This window comes from Puma concolor, chromosome C2, assembly GCF_028749965.1.
Source record: "Puma concolor isolate L17-30 chromosome C2, mPumCon1.1.hap2, whole genome shotgun sequence".
In the NCBI taxonomy this organism is placed as follows: domain Eukaryota; kingdom Metazoa; phylum Chordata; class Mammalia; order Carnivora; family Felidae; genus Puma; species Puma concolor.
Genome location: NC_141675.1, coordinates 101,619,072 through 101,642,897, shown reverse-complemented (window position 1 = coordinate 101,642,897; position 23,826 = coordinate 101,619,072). Strand labels below are relative to the sequence as shown.

At 41.7% G+C, this 23,826-nt stretch overlaps 1 protein-coding gene across 3 annotated transcripts in view; it reads left to right on the top strand.

Annotated features, from left to right (window-relative positions):
* Positions 1 to 1,467: 1,467 nt before the first annotated feature.
* The window catches only part of PHLDB2 (pleckstrin homology like domain family B member 2), a 228,078-nt gene continuing 205,719 nt past the window's right edge, over positions 1,468 to 23,826 (top strand). For 2 of the 3 annotated variants that reach the window (XM_086675472.1, XM_086675463.1), the window contains exon 1: positions 1,468 to 1,719. The gene's annotated coding sequence lies outside the window, so the exon portion shown is untranslated. Of the gene's footprint in view, positions 1,720 to 4,863; positions 4,934 to 23,826 lie in introns of all 3 variants that reach the window. The other variant, XM_086675464.1, reaches the window with a different exon arrangement.

Sequence of the window (23,826 nt, the reverse complement as noted above, 5' to 3'; positions counted from 1 at the left end):
ATGAATTTAATTTTTTTTAATTTTTTTAAGTTTACCTATTTTTGAGAGAGAGAGAAAGAGAACACAAGTGAGGGAGAGACAGAGAGAAAGAGGGAAACACAGGACCTGAAACAGGCTCCAGGCTCCACACTGTCAGCACAGAGCCTGATGTGGGGCTCAAAACCACGAACCATGAGATCATGACCTGAGCCACAGTTGGACGCTTAACCGAGAATCTTATGAATTTAGACGTAGAAGGGACCAAAGAACATTTGTCCAGGTGCTAATATTACAAGAGAGAAAACTAAAAGCCAGAGATAAATGACTGGTCTAAGGCAGTGCTGGAACTGGTCTCTGAGTCTCCTCCCAGGGTCCTTCCCCATCATTTGCAACTGCCCCCCTGAATGCCTGATGTTCAAAGAGGAACTGGACCCATGAGTTGTCGTTTCGAGAAGGTAGAGCTCACCATCAGGCAGAATATTTCTGGTTCTCCCAGTTTTCCATTGCTGCTATAAGTCATCACAAGCTCAGTGGCTTACAGCAACACAATACAAATGTATTACCTTTCAAGTCTACAGTCAGAAGTCTAAAATGGGCCAGCAGGGCAGTGTTCTTTCTGGAGGTTCTAGAGGAAAGCTCATTTCCTTGCCTTTTCAGCTTCTAAAAGCCACCTTCTTTGGCCAGGGGCCCTTCCTGACTTCTTCAAAGCCAGTAGCATGGCATCTTCAATCTCTCTCTGACTCCACTCCTGTCACCACGTGTCCTTTGATCCTAGCATCTTCTGAGGCCCCCTGTGATATACTGGGCCCACATGGACAACCCAAGATAATCAATCTCCATCTCCAAATTCTTAACTTGATCCATCTGCAGAGTCCCTTTTACCACGAAAGGTGACATATTCACAGGTTCTAAGAATTCAGACATAGACATCTTTGGGGCCTCTTCAGTCTACCACAGAGTACTATGGAAAGTGTATGGACATTGGACATTGGTACTGGTTTTAGAATAGTGAGTTCGAATCCTGATTTAAGCACCTACTCCTTGCATGACTATTACCCCTTTGAGCTTCTGTTCCCTCATTTATAAAATAGGAATAAAATTTCAAGGTTCAAGTAAGTGGCAGCCATATTTGTTCAAGGAATTTCCAAATGATTCTCACCAGACAGGAATTCAATAGAAGAAATTCTATTAAATGAGAGATTTGTTAAAATGACCTTGAAATTGCATTCTGAGATTGCTAAAGGAAAAAGAAGTGAAATAAAAGGTATTTTTCTCCCATATATACCTGTCTACTTCACAGATCCTGTTGAAAGGTCACTGCTTTTCTGGATAGTCAATAGCTAACAAATCTGCTTTCTTCCCCTGCAGTGCTGCTATCTGATTCTGTCATCAAGATCGCTGGTTGGGCTTGAGCAGGACTGAGAGCCTGGAATGGTCTGTAATGATTGGCCAGACCAGGCAGCTGAAACCAGCACAGGTTCCCTCCTTCACATCTGTCAACATACCTGCTTGCAAGCAAGTTGCAGCTCATGACCACTGTCCGCAGGGGCCAGTGAAAGCGGGAAAGGAAATGGAGGGGAACACCTTGATTTTGTGCTTGAGAAAAAGTGAAATCCTGTGTTGATGCTTCTTACCATCGTCCCAAACTCTTTGGCCAGGATTGGAACAGTCGTGGGACACCACTGCTGAGTCAGGAAGGAAGTTGAGAGAAGAGTCCAGATTCCAAAAGCAGCAATCAAGGTAGGCAATCTGTCTGGTCATGGGCCTTTCTCTCAAGATCACAAAACAGGCATTTTGCCCAGCCTTGTAGCCAGAGAATCTCTGATGATGGTCTACTGAAGGAGATGTGTTAGTTGTGGGTGCATGTTGAGAGAATTCAATCATTCGTCCACCAACGTGTTCTGCAAAGTGGTTTGTATTTTTCTTCCATCTTCTTTCCCTTTTGAAAATTGTTGTGTTTCCTCTACATATTTCAAAGGTTTAGAAAGTTTTCTATCTTTCGTCATAAAAATTGTATTTGTGATTTCATGAAATTCTTCCATTAGTTATGACTCTTCAAACATGGTTTTGTTCCAGATTTTGCTGGCATAAGTTCTTTCCACTTTCAAGATATACCAGGACAGTTTGCATTATAAATCTGAGGAACACACTGTCTATGCAAAAAGCTTTCGAACTCGAGCGATAGGATTTCCCAGAAAGCCATGTGCATTATTCGGCTCTGGAATCTAAGGAGTTAAAAGTCTTCAAATTGCTGGAGCAGAATCAAGTCTGTTTACCTAAGCTTATCACCCAGGCTGGCCAGGTCAATCATTTACTGACGAAAGGCTGTTTCCTAACTTTGACAGAAGACCGCTAAAGCCCATGCCTATCTCTATAGAAGAGACACAAGGCAATGTAGAAGATAACTGTTCTCTGCAGTGATAGCTGACCAGAGACATTTTTATCCTACACAGAGTAGTAAATGCCACGGGCTCATTCCTAGCTCAACAATAAATGAACACGAACGAGACTCATGAACAAACTGAATACCTGATGTCACCTCAGGCATAAGAGCTTGTGATTTTGAAGAAGCTTCCCTTACTTCTGGAAGTCTAGAGAGAAAAAATTGAATAAAGAACAAGTTAGCGAGTGATTCTTGAGGGGGGATAAGATTATTAAGTAATCACCAAAAAACATGTAATTTTTCTTTCAAGTCTACACATTCCAAAAATACGTTATTTTAAATAAACAGTTAGATCTGAATACAACCCCTCCAGAAATGTTGTCATATTGTTACCCATATACTTGACAGGTCTGTGCAATGGTTCCTAGCTCTTCCACTTTTAGTTGTATGGTGAAAGAGAAGCCCTATTTTTCTGAACTCCCTTTAGGAGAGGGATCGGGCAATTTATTCAACAAGGTAATGTTTGACAGTATTTTTGTCAATCATTTATGGAACTGAAGTGAATCCCCTTTGGTGCGGTTTGTGGCCGGAATTTTTATGTGGCTCGGGAAGTTAACTAGATGCAGGAGTGTAAGCCACTGCAGAGGGTGGCCTGGACACAAATCCCATGTGTGATTTGGGCTGAGTCTGTGGCTAACTCCCAGGAATGTGGTGAAGAATTATGGTAACTGATACATTTCTGTGAAGATATTAACTCTGTAAAATGTTAAGTGTGTGTCTGGCTGGTTTCCAGAGAATGTTTGTAGATAATGCATGCGATGGAGGTGGTTTGGAACTGGGGAAAGTGTGCCAGAGCATTCCAATGCATTGGCCAGATTTACCCATAATCCCTTAGGCTGCCTTAGAAACAGATAGGTCTTATCTGTCCTTTCTCTGCAGCATCTGGAATAGGCCAAAACACTGGTGGCCCTTGAGAATATATCCAGCTTTTCTTCCCATTTCATGCATATTGGATATTAGGTAGGGGGAGGTTATTCTCGGGATTGACTAAACTAGATAGACAGTACTAGTCCTTTTACAAGTCAGGAAATGAGAACTCAGAAGTTAATTCAATGTTTATTTATTTTTGAGAGAGAGAGAGAGAGAGAGAGAATATGTGGGAGAGGGGCAGAAGAGAGGGGGACAGAGCATCCAAAGTGGGCAGTTAGCCTGACATGGGGCCCGAACCCACAAACTGTGATATCATGACCTGGGCTGAGGTCAGACGCTCATCCGACTGAGCCACCCAGGTGCCCTGAACCCAGAAGTTAATTAATTTGCCCATGTTTACTCAGTCATAAGCTGAGCCAGGATTCTACCAAATCCTGCCTCATTCCCTATCCAATGCTTTTCCAAGGCAGTCATAGAGTTAAGCACATGCAGGAACATAAATTGTGGGTGTGTGGGTGTTGAGAGGGCAGTCACCTAGGAAAGCAAGGCTGACTAACAAAGTCAGAGGTTTTCCACTGGCCCTTGGATGTGCCATGCCCGAGGCCAGCTGGGTACCACTATTACCAAAATGGCAGCATGGACTAGACTAGACCTTCTGCAAGAGCAAGTAAAGAGAACAACGGGCTGGGAGCAGAGGGAAGTGTTCCCAGTCCCAGGAGTGACAGTCACTGCAGTCTTTCCAGTCCCGGATATTTCTTTTTTTTTTTTTTTTCCTTTCTTTCATTCTTTCTTTCTTTCTTTTAATGTTTATTTATTTTTGAGAGGGAGAGACAGAGACAGAGTGCGAGTGGGGGAGGAGCAGAGAGCGAGGGAGACACAGAAACTAAAGAGGCTCCAGGCTCTGAACTGTCAGCACAGAGCCCGACGCAGGGCTCAACTCATGGACCGTGAGATTGTGACATGAGCCGAAGTTGGCCGCCCAACCGACTGAGCCACCCAGGTGCCCCCAGCCCTGGATATTTCTTAAGTAAACCGAGGGAATTTTCAGGCTAGATCTCTGCCCCTTTCTATTCCAGAGACTCAAACACATGAGCCCCAACTTAAGTACAACATTTGAACTATTTCCAGGGAAACAAATGACACCGTTCCAGTCCTTCTCTGGGAACTAAAATTAATAATTACAATTTCACTTCACCTTAGCTAATCTCTACTCATCTAAATCCAAGGGATTTGGGCAGAAAGAGGCTTAAAGCAAGAGGAACCTTCAACAATCTATCATATCGAGGTTCCCAGTATCTGCAGCCCAAAGAGGCCCATGTCGGCTTGGAGTCCAAATGGCTTACAGCTGTCATTCAAGCAGTGAACCAGTAAGGCACAGCAGCAAATCTCCCTTTTCTCCCAACCTCCATTTTGCTTTTGTTTGGATACATCCTAAAACTTCCATTAGCTGTCTGGCAGAAATTCCAAAGCAGCCACAATTCCTGAGCATTTACAAGATCAAGATAAAGAAGTGCCATGGTGAAATGTGGTTGGCTGAATATCTTTGAACAAAGAATTTCTTCTTTTTCCAGACCCACCTCATACTTAAGCGTGTGATAGCAAAGGCATTACAAATAGAGATCGCGTTGCCAAGGCCGCTGAGTAAGTACCCTTTCCTGATGCAGCTGACCCCACAAGAATTGTATTCACATGCTATCATTTTTGCTAACTAAAACATTAGGATAAAGAGGAAAAGTTGAAGCTGAAATATGAGGACGCATAACAACATTTCACCTTTAACCAGTGCCTATGACGTGCAGGAAATGAACTCCTGCCTTTTTATCTACCTTTTAAAAAATCTAATCCTTATAAGAAACTTACGCAATTTGCTCAGTTCTCGTATATTGGACAGGTAGTAAGATGAGGTGAAATTTGAGTTGGGGTCTGCCTGGCCAAAACCCATGTTCTTTGGCACTCTGTTTTGGGAAAAATACTCAGCAGTGTCTATACTATTTGTATTCTAAGGGTAAAAGAGTACGAGTCCTTTGTAAATTATTAGCTTGGATCCTCAGGGCACATATTTATGACTCCCTCAGCCAGGCATTCTTGATCCCATACAGGCATAACACTCAACATCACAGTGGTTTTCCTCTCCTCCAGGAAAGTAACAAGAAAACACACACACACACACACACACACACACACACACACACAATTGCCCTTACATCAGTTTTTCCATCCCTTTCTGAAACTGTGAAAAAGAAAATTGTCCTATCTCCTGGTTTGTGAACATTGTTTTGTTTATTTGTTTGATTTAAATGTAACACAGAGACAAATTTTTTCACTTATTGTACCCAGATTTTTTATTTCTGCAAATTTCTCTCTTTGGGAAAGCTGAATATGTCGAAAGTTCCTAGTCTGGTTTTATTTAATTTCATCATAACCCTGTAAGAAGGGTGTCATGGTAAAACGACATCCTTTCAGATAAGGAACCTAAGACTCCATAAAGGTGAGTGCTGTCTCAGAATCACTCTGCTAACAAGTCCTATAGGCTTAGGACTCCAAATTCTTTGCTCTCTTTTTTTTCTAACAAACAAGCAGTTCCCTGGATCCTTCAGGCTTACAAAGGGTGGGAATGGGACAATACAAGCTATTTTCAGAAATTAAAAATGCCAACTGACTACATAGCCTGTTCTCAGGCTTCAGAGACCTACTCAAATGTTGATCGCTTTGCTTTGGGCGGAGATTCTATCAGGTCAGTGTGGTAATGTTACTCTAATTAGATTTTCATTGAGTAATGGAAATGAAGACACTACTTGATACTTAATAAAATCTGCCTTAAAGGCAAATTTGTTCAACCCATGTGCCCATAAGCAAAGAAAGAGATGGAAGGAATTCTTGCTGGGGAAAAGCTAAGAAACCACTCTCCTCTCATTGGCTATATGCCTATAGGACAGTATATGTAGGTAGGGGCTACAGGGCCCCCATAGCGTCTCTTGATATACACAGTTCCTCTCTTGGTTAACTCTATGACCAGATGGTATCTTGTGAGTCAAGAAGTTGCCAAATGATAGGAAACCCAAGAAAGTCCTTCTTCAAATTGAGAATCTGTCATGGGTGTGTCCCCGATACCTATGGAAGCCAGCTAACGTTACAGGAAGCCTTCTTGTGCCTTATGAACTTCATTTTGGTCCTACGATGCTCTGAGGAGTCAGGGAGCCCTGTATCAGTTGTGCATCTGCAGGTGGCCGAATGTTTTCTTATTCCTAATGCTTCACTGGGAACTGCTCCCAGCTGGCCATCTGAGTCTCCACCCCATGTGACAGTCTTGTATGTGTCCTTGCATTGGGGTTAATGTGCATTTGCATTGCACTTTTTGTCCCCATTTCCTTGCCCTCAGAGGCTCTAAGGGTGCAGGAGAACCCATATGCTCTGGGAAATGAGCAAACAGAGAGAATGAAACCTCTGCCCTGCTCCACGCCAACTTGTTCCCCTCCTCTCCACAGTTCCAAGGTCAAGTTTCCCTTGGGAGCAGTTAGGAAACTGAAGGTCACAAAAAGCTGGCAGTTCACGGTGCCTTGGAGGGTTTCCCAGAAAGCAAAATGAAAATGAGATTGTTTCCACATAAGAACTCTGTATTTGGAGGACAGGATTCAGTCTGAATTTGCAGTTTCACTGTGCACTTAGGTAACCCCCACAAAGTCTAGTTGTTTTTCTTTTCCTAAAGTCAAAACAATATCAAAAATATTTCCTGCAGAGAACTCTAGGCAGAACTTTTTGTCATCGCTGAGCTGATGTTTTCAAGGATTCATATCTTAAGATAAACCCTTTATGGTGTGTTTAGCTGAGGCTCTTGTGTCTTTCTGCATAATGACGGCTGTGCATGGGGCCTGCTTTATTGTAATCTCATTAGATTTCACAGTATAAGCAGCTGGAAGCTTGTGGTTAGTAAGTGAACAAGTTGCAAAACAAAAACAAAAACAAGCAAACAAACAAACAAAAAAAAAACCCAGAGACCACACAGAGGCCAAGCAAGGATGTTGCAGTGAAGGAACAGATGGTAGGTTCTCTATGACCCAAAGAAGGTCCATCCTTCAATCCTGAAAAGATTTGCCCTCAAGTTCAAGTATATGTATTCCACAAAATTTAGCTTTATTTCCTGGACCGGAATCCTGAGTATAGGGAAGAACCAATGGCTAGACTTCCCGAAATCTGACTGTTCACTTCAAAAATTCATCTCATTTTGTTTCTCTCTGCAAGATGGAAAAGCCCTCGATAAGAGGTATTATTATAGAATGTAGCTGTTTTGGTAACTCGTAGTCCAAACAATAGAACATAAAACATAGCCCAACAGAGGCATTCTGGTCCTGACTCCACCAGTATTTTGCTCTGTGGGTTTTGAACTTCTTGGTGGTGACTCAGTTTTGATTCTTTACTCTCTGCATCTTCCCTGTGAATAACCACAAACGTTCATTGATGGGTCATCAATGGGTCATCCTCAGTTCTACTAGAGTCACTTACTCTTTCCGAGAAACATATTAGGCACTATTTTCGAGACAAGATTAAATAATCTTGAAGGTTTTTCATTTATCAAGTGAGCCAAACCACAGCCTCCTTAGAGTCCCCTGTTTGGGTCTGTGTGTGTGCGTGTGTGTGTGTGTGTGTGTGTGTGTGTGTGTGTACTTTTAATTATTTGTACAGTAGTCTGAAGATTACGAGTTCTCAATAAATATTCATTGATGGTAATAAATTGGTAGATGACTGGAGATTTTGTAGAGAAAGTGATTTATCTTTTTTTTAAATTTATTTATTTTAAGAGAGTGTGAGAGAGTGGGGGAGAAGCAGACAGAGAGAGGGAGAGAGAGAATCCCAAGCAGGCTCCACGCTGTCAATGCAGAGCCCGAACTCAAGAACTGTGAGATCAGGACCTGAGTGTCATAATAAATAAAGAGTTGGACGCTTAACCCACTGAGCCACCCAGGTGCCCCTGTAGAGAGAGTGATTTTAAAAAAAGAAAAAGACTTTGTCATTGCCAGGGATGGCTAAAGAAAGGACGAGAAGTATCAACCTATGGTGTGGAGGGAACGGTGCGTTGAAGGTACCTTGCTCTCTGGACGTGCAGTAACAGAAGAGCACAGCAGATAGGAGACTGGTTTTGTCTGATTCTGTTACTGCTGCAGCTGACAGTGCCACACTGAGCAGATCACTTCAGCTCTCTTGGCCTCAATTATCTTTCTTCTTTTTTCTTTTTTTTTTAATGGAGATAAGGAGGTCTGCATGTATTCTTTTTTATGGTCTCCTCTAGTTGTAATATTCCATCTTCTAGGAAAAACTAGAAAAGTTAAGATCGACAGTTCTTTTCAAAAGAAAATACATTGGGGGGCGCCTGGGTGGCTCAGTGGGTTGAGCGTCCGACTTCAGCTCAGGTCATGATCTCACAGCTCGTGAGTTCGAGCCCCGCATCAGGCTCTGTGCTGACAGCTCAGAGCCTGGAGCCTGCTTCCGATTCTGTGTCTCCCCCTCTCTCTGCCCCTCCTCCACTCATGCACTCATGCTCTGTCTCTCTCTCTCCGTCAAAAATAAATAAACAGTAAAAAAAAAAAAAAAAAAAGAAAATACATTGGGGCACCTCAATGGCTCAGTCGGTTGAGCGTCCGACTTTGGCTCAGGTCACGATCTCACAGTTTGTGAGTTTGAGCCCTGCATCGGGCTCTGTGCTGACAGTTCAGAGCCTGGAGCCTGCTTTGGATTCTGTGTGTGTGTCTCTCTCTGCGCCTTCTGTGCTCATGCTCTATCTCTCTCAAAAATAAACATTTTTAAAAAATTAAAAAGAAAATACACATATGGTTTTTATTTCTCTTGAGCCACTTTCCCTACCTCTCAGGCGTGTGAACTGGGAGGAGTGAGAAACCGCTACAAAGATCTCAGGAACGAAAGTCCAAGGTTGTTATAAGATCGGAGAGGGTGGGCATCGATATTTTCTGGAGAAGAAGCCCACTCAGCTGGAAAATTGGAGGCAAGCACCTCTGAGTTCTCTTGTCCAGCTGCCACCAAATCCGGCACTGACACTCAGCTTTGCCACACCTGTCACTAACGTGCGCTTCAGCGAGCAGGCGGTCATGACTATTATCCTCCCTTTGTAAACAAACAAAAGTCCTTAAAGGTGACATGATTGCCCAAGGTTACAGAAACATGGCAGTGAGTCAGATGGAACTGTGTGCGTTGGTGACATTACAAGCAAAAGGCGGAAGAGTGAGGGACAGATCGGCACCTCTTCTTAAGTTCACAAAACAATGGTCAAGGACTCTGGGAGAGCTGCAAGTTGGCTCTGAATCGTGGGATCATTCTCATCCTCCCGCCCCTCCCGGAGTCCCCTCCCGGCTGCCCTGCCCAGGGTTACTCACCCAGGTTGTTGCGAACTGGGCGCCTGTGCTCATGTCCCTTCTTGTAAGCTTCATGAAAGGCTATGTGTAATGAAGAGAGGGCACAACAAGGAAGAAGAATGCATCAAAGATCTTCCCTGAGGCCCTGGACTGAAAGGGCAGTTTTCCTGGGAGACACGCTGGTTTCCCTCTTATATTCCACAGAAATAGTCATCGGGATGACTGACAGAATTAGGACGTCCCGTTCCAAGCATGGATAATTTTTATTTTTTCACCTCTGGGGTTATTTCACTCCTCTCTGCTCTATTTCTCCCATAAAAAGGAAAGAATAATGCTTGCTCACTGTGACAAGGAGAAAGCAGCCCAGGGCAGGACTATTCAAAGGAAAGAGCTAATTGCACCGAGCACCAAGCACCAAGCACCAAGGCGTGACTGGAAGTGCTGGTAAAGAAAGCATCCAGCGTCACGGCCCACATGGGTTTACTTGTCAGTTGGGACCCACACCTGGGGAGCTCTAAGGCCCTGAAGAACCATACTCACAAGTAATGGCGAAGAACTTCTGGCCCCAACAGGAAAGCACTGAAAGAAATTAGGCATCAATGGTCTCATGCTTTCAGTACGAAGCTGCGTCACTTTGTTGCCCATTTTTGTCCCTTTTTAAAGATGAGAAGGCCGCCTGGGTGGCTCAGTTGGTTAAGCTTCTTACCCTCGATTTTCACTCAGGTCATGATCTCAAGGTTGTGAAACGGAGCTCTGCATCAGGCTCTGCGCTGTCTTGTCTCCCTCTCTGGAGGGAGGATTCTCTGTCTCCCTCTCTCTCTGCCCCTCCCCCACTCACTCTCTCTTTCTCAAAAATAAATAAGTAAACATAAAACAAAAGAAAAGATGAGAGACGGAAAGTCAACCTCAATTATGATCACCAAGGGATATCTGGTAATTTTCCAGGTGATTAGGGAACACCGTGAGTTCAGTAAGAATAGACTGACTTCCTGGCAGGGCCCTCAAGTGATTTTCTGTTGTACTCAACAGAAATGTTACTGCATCTACACACTTTCTCAGTGTGTATTTCTAATATTTGACTCCATTTCTAGTATCTAATTGACTTCTTCTAAGGTGGTCTCTTGGGGAAAGGGATGGGTAACACAGCAATGTGTAGCTGATACTGTCCACAACCATATTGGCTAGACTCACTTTATATTTTATTTTTATTTTTGTTTTATTTTCTTTTCTTTTCTTTTCTTTTCTTTTATTTTATTTTATTTTTTTGAGAGAGAGACTGAGCATGAGCAGGGGAGGGACAGAGAGAGGAGACACAGAATCTGAAGCTGGCTCCAGGCTCTGAGCTGTCAGCACAGAGCCCGACACCGGGCTCAAACTCATGAACCTCGAGATCATGACCTGAGCCGAAGTCGGACGCTTAACCTCCTGAGCCACCCAGGTGCCCCTAGGCTCACTTTTTAGAAGCCACAAAACAAACAACCAAATAGCAAAAGTCACCCTTGGGTTGCCCACCAAATGCATTCAGGTAAGGCGGGATGGGAAGAAAATAAGCTTATGATTCAAACATGGACTACCTCTTAATGAGGCCAGAAAACCAAAATGGCCCATAATTCCAAGAAGCATTATCAATGTCAAATGTAGCTCAAACACAGACTTCATGGAATTAAAAACAAACACTAAATAAAACAGTCAAGTGCTGAAACAAGAGACAACCCCATGCATTCTCTAATGCATGTGACAAAGTGACCAAGTAACAAAGCAACAAAGCCCCGGTGAGTCCTGTCACAGGTTCTTCTACGGAGCCAGTGAGCACACCATCATTTCTTGAACTGAATTCCCAGTATGGGACTGGATTCTCCAGCCCTGTCAGTTTTCTAGTAAGAGAAAAACCATTTCAGAAGCAATATAATGCTGTTTTCCTACTTTCAAAAAGTCATCTGGCAATTCTTATACCTACCCATAGTCCTCACTAAGCACATAGTCAGGGGAGCCAGAGTCCATAAGTATTCTATCTGTGCCCAAGACTCTGCCAGGTAGTGAAGTTAAGGAGGGGCTTATCCTGTGGAGACTTTCCAGAAAATGCAGAGACTGTTCCTATAATCCCATTTTTTACTGCCCAATAGTCTGAAAGGCAAAGAGGCAGCATTTTAAACCAAAGAGACTTTCATACTATAAATCTTCAGGCATTTAGGGGCAACAAGTGTTTTAACGTAATTGCAGTAAACCTAAAATAATTTACAAGTTGTGTGCGTGTGTACATGTGTGCAATGCACGGAAAGAATTTTAATATGAGAAAGGCATTAGATCAGTTGTGCAGGAAGAAAAATCCGTTATCTGAACTATTCCTGGATGTACGTTACACAAATCTAGGTACTTGTTTAATTTCTGGAATTAATTAGCAAATGTCTGTTCAAAACATGGGCTTAAATGACTTCTATTGATAGCATAGCCCTTCTCTAAAATTGCTGCAACACATTTTGATCATTTTTAGAAAAGGCACACTATAAGAAGGTTTGGCATGTAAAACATTCCTTTGAGATATCTAAATGAATCCGTATATTGAATTTCATATCTTCAAGTAACCCTTGGCATGCCAGATTTTATATCTCATTAGCGTATTATTTAATATGATTTTTAAAAAAGATTCACCAATGAAATTTGAGTAAGCTGGTCAATGGATACAATGGCCTAAGTGTTATTTGGTTGCACTGTGTGCTTAGCCCACTCTCCAAATTTTTTTCTCCTATTTCGCAGACAGGCTCTCTGACCATGTCTGGTTATGCTCAGTTTTTGGCTGTTCCCCTAAAGGGATTATCTGAAGGTCACCATTTTTCCTTTTTGAATGACTATCTAACCTAATTCCCACTGGGATACTGCTATTTTTCATATAAATTTGTATCAGAAGCTATTAACTCCCACTTTCCCCGAGCCAAGGTCATAACAGCATGTTGGAATCAAACATTTTCTATTATTCTAACACAGATCCAATAAAAAGACATTTATAGAGTGCCTAATATATGCTTCACACTGTGTTATGTGCTATAGATACAGAAATGAGTAGCTCACAGTTTTGCCCTGAGGAGGACAAACATTTCATAGGGCAAATGAACCAATAAGGAGCCAGCACATCAATGTAGGTATGAGGCTATAGGGACAGTGATAATTGAATATACCACAGAAAAGTTCTAGATGGATGCTCAAGAAGACCTTCAAAGAAGTTGAGGCCCAAGTGGTGTTTTAAAGAAAAGGAAATTTGTATTTGCATCCTTCCTTTTCAAGAATTCAGACTTCAAAGAGAAGGCTGCTTCCTTTTAGAAATTTGTCTGAATATCCTAAGAAGAAAAAAATGCAGGAGTAGAGATAGTTGTGGTAGTCATGACTGTGGCAGATTTGATTCCCTGGAGAAGGAAGGTAAGAGGAAGGTCCAGAGCGATCCTTCTAATTGAAAGGCAGGAACAGGAAGAACTAAAACTTTACCCTAAAATAGAGTCTATGCCTCATTCACATTCCTTGAACTTGGAGCTTCAATTTAGAATCATTCTCTGCAGCCCAGGCCTCACAAGCTCTCACGAACACTGGGGAAATTTGCCTGGCGAACTGTCTTGTTATGAATCTGATCTCTACTCAGCTATGACCTGAATTTCCATATATCCTGGGAGCAACCTTAAATAGAAACACAGAACAACACATTAGAGAAACAGCAGAGAAGTCTTGTGATGTCAGCAGCTGGCACCAGTTTGGAAGCTCAAGGTTTAAGGAGAGGGATAACCTACCAGCACCCATCCCAATGGCCTCCATTAACATCGAACTCCAACTCCAACTTTAACACCACATGTCTGAAGCAGGACATACGGAAGAAGGGTGGGCTTAGTAGCTTTCAACCTAACCTGGGTTGGAAGGTTGGAAATCCTTCCCAATCTTCTTAAGTTGGTTTGGGTAAATCTTTAGTGTGTAAGTGAAAATGCTCACCATCTTAAATAATGCATCCATTTCCTGAAATTGGGCCAAGAGATTGTGGAGTTGTCTGATTCTTTTCGAAACTCAGATCATAAATCACACTCTTCGTGGGCCAACTTACATGTTGGTTTCACTCTTTCATCCACTGGAGGGAAAAATATATGTAAAAGTTAATTAGGATAGATTTGACCACATAAATACTAATACTTAAAAACTAAATAACTTAAAACTCCTTTTACATACAAGGAAAGGTAAAAATAGAAACAGTGAACAGGAAAGTATTTTGCAATATAAATGACAGGCAAAAGGTTACTATCCCCAAAGAGTACTTACAAATCCATACCAGCCAGAGGCACTGTCTCAGTAGAAAGCTAGGCAGAAAATGAACTGGCGGTTCACAAAAAAAGAAAGATAAATAACCTATAATCATTTGAAGAGCTGTTTAGCCATGCTAAAAATGAAAGTAAAGGCAAGTTAAACAATAAGATGACATTTCCTTTTTTATGAGATTGGCAAAGTTAGGGTAACACAATGTATTGGTGGGCAAGTGGGAAACAGGTTACTTTCACACACTGAGATGGTACAAGTGCCAACTGCTGCAACCCCCTTTTTTTTAAAAATTTTTTTTTTTAATTTTTTTTTTCAACGTTTATTTATTTTTGGGACAGAGAGAGACAGAGCATGAACGGGGGAGGGGCAGAGAGAGAGGAAGACACAGAATCGGAAGCAGGCTCCAGGCTCTGAGCCATCAGCCCAGAGCCCGACACGGGGCTCAAACTCACGGACCACGAGATGGTGACCTGAGCTGAAGTCGGACGCTTAACCGACTGAGCCACCCAGGCGCCCCTACAGCCCCCTTTTTTAAGGGCAGTTTGTCAAATCATAAAAATGTCTTAATGTGGGTAATTTTTGACTTAGCAAATTCACTTCTAGGACTTACTTTTAGACAATAATAGAAGGATGCATTAGAAACTTCCCACAGTACACATATATCTGTGTAAGGCTTGTTTATAGCAGCAAATTCTGAAAAAATCCTAAATATTCATCAGAGAAGGACTGAATGAATACACACACACACACACACACACACGCACGCACGCACGCGCACACACCCATACTTATGGGTACTGTGCAGCCATTTCACATGATGAGCTCCATCTAGTGTCAGGGATCGAACTTTGTCACCAATAGATCTATGATTAATGTATGTCTACCAGTTATGAGCTGTGTAACCCTTAAGTCATTTGACTTAAGCCTGTTATCTCATCGTTAAAAACAAAGACAATACTACTACCTGTGTCTTACAATGGAGCCCAATTGGGTGAGAGTATGAAAGGAAAGCACTCAGACTACGACTTGACCCACCAAGGGCAGAATAGCCCCAGCGCTGTTGGCGACCAAGCCTCTTGACCCCATACTTTCAGCTTCTGCACAAAATGACAAACCAAACAGACCCAAGGTTTGGAGTCTTGATCTTCCCAAGATCTTATTAAAATAAAAATGTTTTAAAAAAGAATAAACTCATAACAGAAAAGGAGACACTGTAAAAAGAAAACAATCTAATAAATTTCCCTTTGTGATTGAAATTATTACTGCTATAAAAAAATGGATAGACTGGAAAACAATATTGAAGGGTTTTTTTTCAAAATTTAGAGCAAAATGACCTTGGTGGAAATGTAAGATAAAAGATAATTAAGCAGTAATAAGAAAAATTAGAATAGCCAACATATGGGGCGCCTGGATGTCTCACTCAGTTAAGCGTCTGACTTCGGCTCAGGTCATGATCTCCCAGTTCCAGTTCGTGAGTTCGAGCCCAGTGTCGGGCTCTGTGCTGACAGCTCAGAGCCTGGAACCTGCTTCGGATTCTGTGTCTCCCTCTCTCTCTGCCCCTCCCCTGCTCATTCTCTCTCTCTCTCTCTCTCTGCCCCACCCCTCAAAAATAAACATTAAAAAAATTACAATTAGCCAACATATACAAAAAGCCCTGATTTTGTGTCAGGCACTGATTCACACCCATTTCATGCATTATTTCAAACAGTTGTCCCAGAAAACCAATGAGGTGGCTAGTAATATTAGTCTCTCTCTTTACATTGGAGAGATTAAAGCATTAAGAAATTAAGAAATTTTCCCCAGGTCACAGCTAGTATGTGATGGATTTTGGACATGCACAGAGCCGGTGTCGCTCTGTGCTAGATTGTTTTTGTCACCTTGCTCGCTGCCACGCCTGCTAAGGGCTTTTCTGCATCACAAAGAAAGAAGAACTGCATTTCCCAGACTGCCCTCCCCACCTGGTTTCAGGTTAGAGCCTGCTGGTGGTTTGGAAGGTTGAAAAGAAGAGGCATTATTCTCCGGAGCAGTCTCCAGCAGATGCACAGGCAGAAGTTGCATGCGAAGTTTGAAGCAGCTTTAAACTGAACATCTAGAGAATCCCACACACTGGGACTGCAGACTGAGCTACTCAGTAACAGTTCAAGAAACTTGCCCTCTTCCAGTCTTTCCAATGTTTGTTCCTTGTATTAAAACATTTCCTACCGAAAACACACAGAAGGGCTTTTGTTTCCCTGATCAAACTCTGACTGATTCAGGTGCCAAACACTGAGACCCAATCCAGGAAGTCCCATATCTAACTCATAGGTGTCCCAGAAACGGCACAGCAAGTTGAAGGGGAAAAAAGTATCCCTTTTTACTAAGTATCCAAAAGTAGAATCTTAGCGCTCAGAAGTCACAATACTTAGATTAAAAGAGCTCACGTACAGCAAAATGAATTTAAAAGCAAACAAAAAGGGGGAGCCTGGGTGGCTCACTTAAGCGTCCCTCTTGATTTTGGCTTAGGTCATGATCTCTCACAGTTCATGAGTTCAAGTCCTGGGTTGGGCTCTGCACTGACAGTGTGGAGCCTGCTTGGGATCTTCTCTCTCCCTCTCTCTCTGCCCCTCCCCCTTTCGTACACACACTCTCTCTCTCTCTCCCTCCCTCAAAAATAAACTTTAAAACAAACAAACAAAAAGCCCAGAGAAACAAACAAAACAACTAAGCCACCTTGTGATATTTTAGAATACCAAAGATTAAAAGAATAAAAGAACATTCAGAGGAGAAAAAAGAAACCTGCAAGGAATATGAATTAGACTGACTTCTCACGTCTCATCAACATCACGTATGGTGCCCATAGATGTTGGGAAAATGTTTTCAAAGATCTGAGAGGACATGAGTTCAACCCCAAATCCTACACCCAGCCAAACTATAAATGCAGGGTTAGAGTACAATATAGGCATTTTGGTAAGATACACTAAGAACTCCAAAATTTTAACTTCTTTGCACAATTTTTTAAACGACAAGGTCCTAGTCCACTTGACAAACTTTCTGTAGAATGCAAGATGGTGTATACTTGTTTTAATACTACTGGTTTATTTCCACGAGTGTGAAAAAACATATAGCATAACAAGCTTTCACATTCATGTAAATTATTTAGAACCAAAGTATCGGAGGGATATAGGAATCAAAAAGAAATATAATAGAACAGACAGTATATGAATATGGCAAGATTGTGAGGGTAGTACATGAATGACTGACGTTTGGGAAACACTTTGCTAAAGTTAATGGCTTAATATATTATCTCATCCAAATATATTTACATTTTAAAAGAAGAGCCTTAAAAGACACTGCAGAGCCAAAAGCAGATACTCACCAGCCACAGCAAAGCCAGGGCAGAGGAGCCCAGGGACTATTATTTGTGACTTGCCCCCTGAAGACAGCCCAGTTTCCTTGGCTTAGACTCCATATTCCTCACCCTCCCCATGGAAGCCTCTGACTGTTTTGGCTCCCCAGAAAGGTCTCCTGCAGGGAAGAGAGTGTGAGGATCCATTGAAAGGAATGCCCTCATTTGCCTACAAGTTCCATTTCTCATTATAAAGTAGGACATTTAGGAACCTGGCTCATGCGCCCATACCTTTGTTTGCAGACTCCTATTTCTCACTATTTTTTTTTTAAATCTTATTGTGTCTTTCTGTGTTAATTTCAAATCTTATTTGGACTGAGGAAGAGTTTATCTAAATAATATCAATGACACTAACCCTACGAACCTGTGGGCACATGGATACACTGGAGTTTCTGGTCCTAAGTGGCTGGAATTAACCTTGTAGTCAGGGTTCTTGGTTCCACACACAGACATTAACTCTGCTTTAAGCAGAAAAGGATTTACTGGAAAGATGTCGCATGGTTGACGGAATGGGTAGGCAGGCTGAAGAGAAACACAGGAGGAAACAGGAAAGATAACACAGAGCCAAGATGGCACCACAGAACAGTTCAAGATGCTATCACACATACGAGCTGTGGTTCCACCGGCCCCATCTGGATGCCACCCTCCCTCGGGGGCACTGGCCATAATCTCTAAGGGCCTCCTGCACATTTGCAATCCTCAGCGAAGCTCAAAGTCTCGGGCAGATGCGGCTGGCAGCCTGAACTGCCAGGGAACTGGGGTAGGAAACATCTGGCCCTCTGGGCCTGGGTCTCTTTGTTGGGATTCCCTGAAATAGGAAGGCAGGGCAGGCAAAAATGACAAAAGCACACTTCACTTGGTGACTTTGTGAGGCGGTACCAGAGCAACCATGTCTCTCTTTATTCTCACCTCACTTCCCTTGTTAAATTGAGCAGTTTGCCAAACGGAGTAATTTGTGTTGGATTAAATAAATACATTTACATAACATATATTTCCTTTCCTTTTAAAGTCAGGCTTCAAACATGAGATTCTCATTTAAAATTTTTGAGTCTTTCTATGTGTACTTCTAAACAAACTTGGACGAAGCTGAGGAGTATTTCCTGTTAAATTCTATTAGGACATAAGTTTCAAATTACCTGTGAGCCTTTTTGATTAAAAAAAAAAAAATTCAGTTTGAAGATAAGCTCAAAGAGACTGAGCTTTCTAATGTGATTAATCACCAACAATGTAAGATGCTTATTTCATGAATTCTTGAAAGAGATTTTAAACTGTGATAGCACAAAACCACTGACCTGCTTAACCTGAGAACCAAGTAGATGTTTCTGGTAAATTCCAGTAAAAAAAAAAAAAAAAATCTGTGGGGAAATAAAGACATCTGTTTTAGCGGTGTATGAGAGATGATGTAGGTACATATAAAAAGTAATTAATATCACCTACGGGTTGATATTCTGCACTCAATTATATTCACAAGTAAGATTTTTGTTTTACTGGATCTGACTGTATACTGTGCGATTCCAGTAACATTCCCCATGTTTGTTTTAATGTCCTTTACCTTCTATGTCCTGGAGGGTGGTGGTGTTAAATTTAATTTGTCAACCTATGTTAATTTTACAAGAATCCAGATCAAACTGCTGTGCAAACAAGAAGTGCCTTGCAGAGTTTTTTGGTGATTAGACTGGAGAAGTCACAGCTGAACTCAAAAATATGCTGCCAGGGGTAATTTTTCATTTTTTCCCCCTATAATTTTAATGGCTCAAATGAAAGAGCTGTTTTTCTTTAACAATAGTATCCTTGTTAAAAGTACTTTAAAGAGCTGTCCCACTACACTGAAACAGTCTCATTAAACAACTAATATAACAAAGATACCAGCAGTTGCTAAATCCAAAGAATATAATTCCATCTCGTGGCAGAAATTTTAAGGGTAACTTTTGTTCAGTGTTTAGCTTCATTCCCAGTTTAGGGGACTCCTGTCCATTAGACATTTCTTTGCACAGAAACATCATTAATCTGTGAGACTCACTACAATGGGATATTATTTTCCTCAACAGAGGCTGTTATTGAAACTGCGTATTATCAAGGCAGCTGTCCTGTTAAGTTTTTATAAAGGATTAGGGGGTTATATGAGTACCTAACAGCTGCACCAGCGAGGATAAAACTGGGGTTCCTAAATCGTATGCCTCTGGGTGTATGCAATGAAATGATATACTCTTTACGCATGTAGCAAAATACATTTACAGGGAAAATTAAATTAGGAACAAAACCTTATTCATCTGAGAGCAAAACACTGTGTGAACACAAATGAAGAATAAATGGAAATATATGAAACGTTACCTTCCTCTGGAGGAGTCTGCCATAGCCTCAGTAGGCACGACGAAAAATTTCAAAACACTCAATAAAATGAAAGGTTTAAGCAAATGTTTGAGGCATTGAAGAAATTAGTGCATGGGTCACTGCTGAAGAATACAGATAGTTGCTATGGAATTTTAGGAGGGAAGAGCGTTTGGGGGCCAGAGGTTACAGAAGACGGTTGATGTCATTTATCAATGAAGGCCTCTGAGAAAAGTCATCAAGATTGTCTGAAGTGTAATGTGTTAAAGGTGGAAGTGACTTGGGAGATCATCGCCTCAAGTGTTCCCTAAATGTATCTATTGACAAGAATCATATGAGAAACCTGTTAGAACTAAAAGAAATAAATTAAATGTAAATAAAATAAATAAAATAAAAATAAATTGGGTCGCCTGGGTGGCTCAGTAGGTTCAGAGTCTGACTCTTGATTTTGGCTCACAGTTCATGAGATAGAGCCCCACGTTGGGCTCTGAGCTGACAGCACGGAGCCTGCTTGGGATTCTCTCTGTCCTCCCTCTGCCCCTCCCCTGCTCATACTCTCTCTCTCTCAAGATAAATGAATAAACATTTAAAAACTGTTTTTAAAAATAAGGTAAAAATACACCTAAAAATAAAATAAATAAAATATACAATGCCTTCCTTAGCCCTATTGAACATATATGCCAAGGAATACGTGAACCTTCTTTTATTTATATTTAAATAATTGCATATAATTTCATTAAATAATGCTAAACTGACTCAGAAGGCCCAAGAAACTGTATTTTTGCCCCAGGTGATTATTTTCAACTGGGAAGTTTGAGAAAAACTCTTCTAAGTCAACTTTGTGACCTCAGAGAATAAAACATTAAACAAGTACTAAATGTTAAAAAAAAAAAAAGAAAAAAGAAAAAAAGCAGATGGGGACAAAGATGTTTATGTGAGTGAGTGAGTGGGTATGATCACCTTGAGGCAGAGGAGGGAGAGAAAATCTGTGCAAAGTCCAGGGCCGAACAGCTATGGCTCAGTGTCTTTCTCATCATTGAGCTTCAAGAAATACCTGATGCTGGCTGAAATGAAAATGAAGCAAAGACCAAAAAAGTTATAACCCTCAAGAATGACCTACTTCCTACCACCTTATATTCAGTTCATTTTATAAAATCTCTGTTTGGAGACACACACACGCAATCTTAACGAGTCTCTGGTGGATTGGTGTCGCAAGAGGGGGTGCACTCAGTGCCTGGGAAAAACTGAGACACCAGGGAGGCAAAGAGATCCGAGTGGAGAGCTGAAATGTAAGGAAAGGAGACTCCAGGCTGTGTCGCATTGAGCATATCCAGATGCTTATTAGATTGTGGTAGATTTGGCTGGAGCGTATGATAGCGTGAATAGTTCACAAAATAATTTTAAACTGACTTAGAGGACCTTGAAGAAAATTACTTAAAACGAGCCCAAGCCCTCAGGAAACCGCAGAAACATAAACTGCCGTATGGGGGATAATTTCACTGCGGCGGGTGGAGCAGATGACCTAACAACGCTTCCTCCACCAGCTTCCATCGCGCATGCTCTGCTGCTCTCTGCCTCCCTCTACCAGGGGCACTTTCTAAACGTCAGCGTGTGCGTGTATGTGGTTTTTGTTTGTTTGTTTTTCAAAAGAAATGCCTGTACTTATGTCCTAACACATTCTAAAATTCTCTTTTTGCACAGACTCCCCACTTTTTTAATCCTGAATTTGTGAGGGACCTTAATAAAAAGTTTATTTATAAAACACATAGAAATAATAATGTTTTGATATTAAAAGTTTATTTCTTGACTTTTTGAGCACATACATTCTTTCAATACCAGAATTACAATTTATTAGGAACATCAAATTATCATTAAATTCTTTTTGAACAAAATATTTCAAATATATATTTTTTTGCTGTGGGTATAGCTTGAAGAATCCATAGCTTGACATGGGGTGAGTCAACCACCATGATGAAGCCAGGACTGTACTAGGCTCGGGAGAGACAGATACAACAAGCCGTACTTTGCTAACAGGTCCTAGCAGCGTGGGCCCCTGCCACCTTGAGCCTGGATGCATTACTCAGGATGCCAGGATTAAGGCTGTAGAGTTCACTGTGAAATTTAAGGAAAGAAAAAGAAGAGAAAAATTACTGTTTCGCAGAGCTGATTGGAATGAAAATGTAATACACACACACAATTATTTATCCATATATATATATATATATATATATATATATATATATATATATATCTCCCATATATATGTATATGGGCAGTGGGGAATTTTTGTTTTAGCATATAAATTTACTGTTTGTACCAACTGAGTGTAAGATGCAAATAATAATAATAACAAAGCTACGTAAGACATACTTCAGGGACCCTCTCAAACCAGAACTTCATGTCAGTGAATCTCTGCTGAGATAAAAGAAAATGTCCCACCCCAACGATGCTAATATGGGTCACATCAATAACCAAAGCTTCCATTTTCTGGCAGAGTTGAATAAAATTTCCTACTAGGAAAAGCGACATCTCAGATGACACGAAAGGCTTTTATAACAAACCGGCAAACTTGGAATACTTCTTATTGAAAGTGAGTCTTGCGTGGTTATTAAAAGGCGGATTTGTGTTGGACTGGGGACCCATTTTACACTAGTCTCTGGGGAAGGAACCAGAAGGAAGAAACTTTTTTTCTTTTTTCTTGTTTCTGCAACGCCCATTCAGTTTTTTTTCCCATCGAGAGACGTGTGGGGTCAGGGAGCCCAAGAGGCAGAGCTCACATTAAAAAATTAAAGCAATCATTTCCCCCATTTTCAGCTTTAATTGCTTCACCTTGTGCCATTAATATTAAGTAGTGGGGTGCAGGGGGGACAGTGGGACACAATGTTCAGAGCCTTTAGAACTAAGCAAGTTTGGAACGCTACCCCAATTCTGCAATTCTTCAATTCAGCCTAGAACCTCAGCTTGAATAAACCTTATTTTTCTCTTCTGACATGAAGAGTAACTTGTAGCTAGTCACCCAGACTGGAAATTGGGCAAGTGATTCCCAGAACAGAAGTGGGCTATGGGCGCACATGGGAGCGGATAAAGCTAAAAGTCTCCTCAGGCACGTCGATTCAGAAAGGAACAGACACTGTTGATGACATTTATCACACAGGATGGGATGCGAGCAAATCCTTCATCCTAAAAAGGACAGAAACCCAGAAGGGAATGGCTGGGGAGAATGAGTCACCAGCAGCTGTTAAGAATCATAGGCCTCTATTCCTGATTTAACTCCCTCTTTTATCTGCCCCAGAGGCTCTTGGTTCTCGCACTGTCTGCTCAGAATCAGCTTCAGGGCTTGTTAAAGGACGGATCGCTGAGCCAAGTCTTTGGGGTTTCTGGTTCAGTAGATCTGGGCGGGGCCACAGACTCTCATCGCTTACATTTCCTGGTGGTGCTGATGCTGCTGGTCAAGGATATTGAACTCTAAGAACCCGGGGCTCCAGGTACTACCCACTAAAGAACTGACCCAAAGGGACCAGGACCAGTCTATCTACCTGGAAAACCAGCTCAATATTTCTTAAAAGTAGGGACTTCCATGTTAACCTGGAAGGGAAGCTGCTAAGAGCCAGGATGAGAGGCCAAAGGACCAGACTTCATCAAACAAGTAATGTCCCCTATTCTGAGGGCCATCTAGAGAATTCTCACCAGATTCTACCCAGGACTAGAGCAGTATGGGCCAAGGTCAGCTTGTCCTTGGGGAGGCAGGATAAGGTACCAGTTCACTGGTGCCAGACTCGACTTAGATTTGAGACCCAAGTCTACTACCTAAGATTATGACCTTGTTTGGTCACTTAGCTTTTCCAAACCGCAGTTTCCTCACATATAAAATCGGGAAATAATGCCACTGATCTGAGTTGTAAGGATGAAGTGAGATGGCGTTTAGAAATCTTTAACATAGTGACTCAAGTGTAATAAAGCTTCAGTAAACACTAGCTGTTAGGTACTGTTCAGTAGTAATATAACTAGCCTTATTACACCATTATTATATAGCCTTATGTATAGCACTTTTATGACATTCAACAAATTTTGTAGTGTCTGTCTTATCTTCAGATATTGGAAACTGAGGTACTGAGAGGCTAAGCGTCTTGCCCAGGAGCATCCTAGGGAGCTCTCTGAAGTTATGCCCCGAG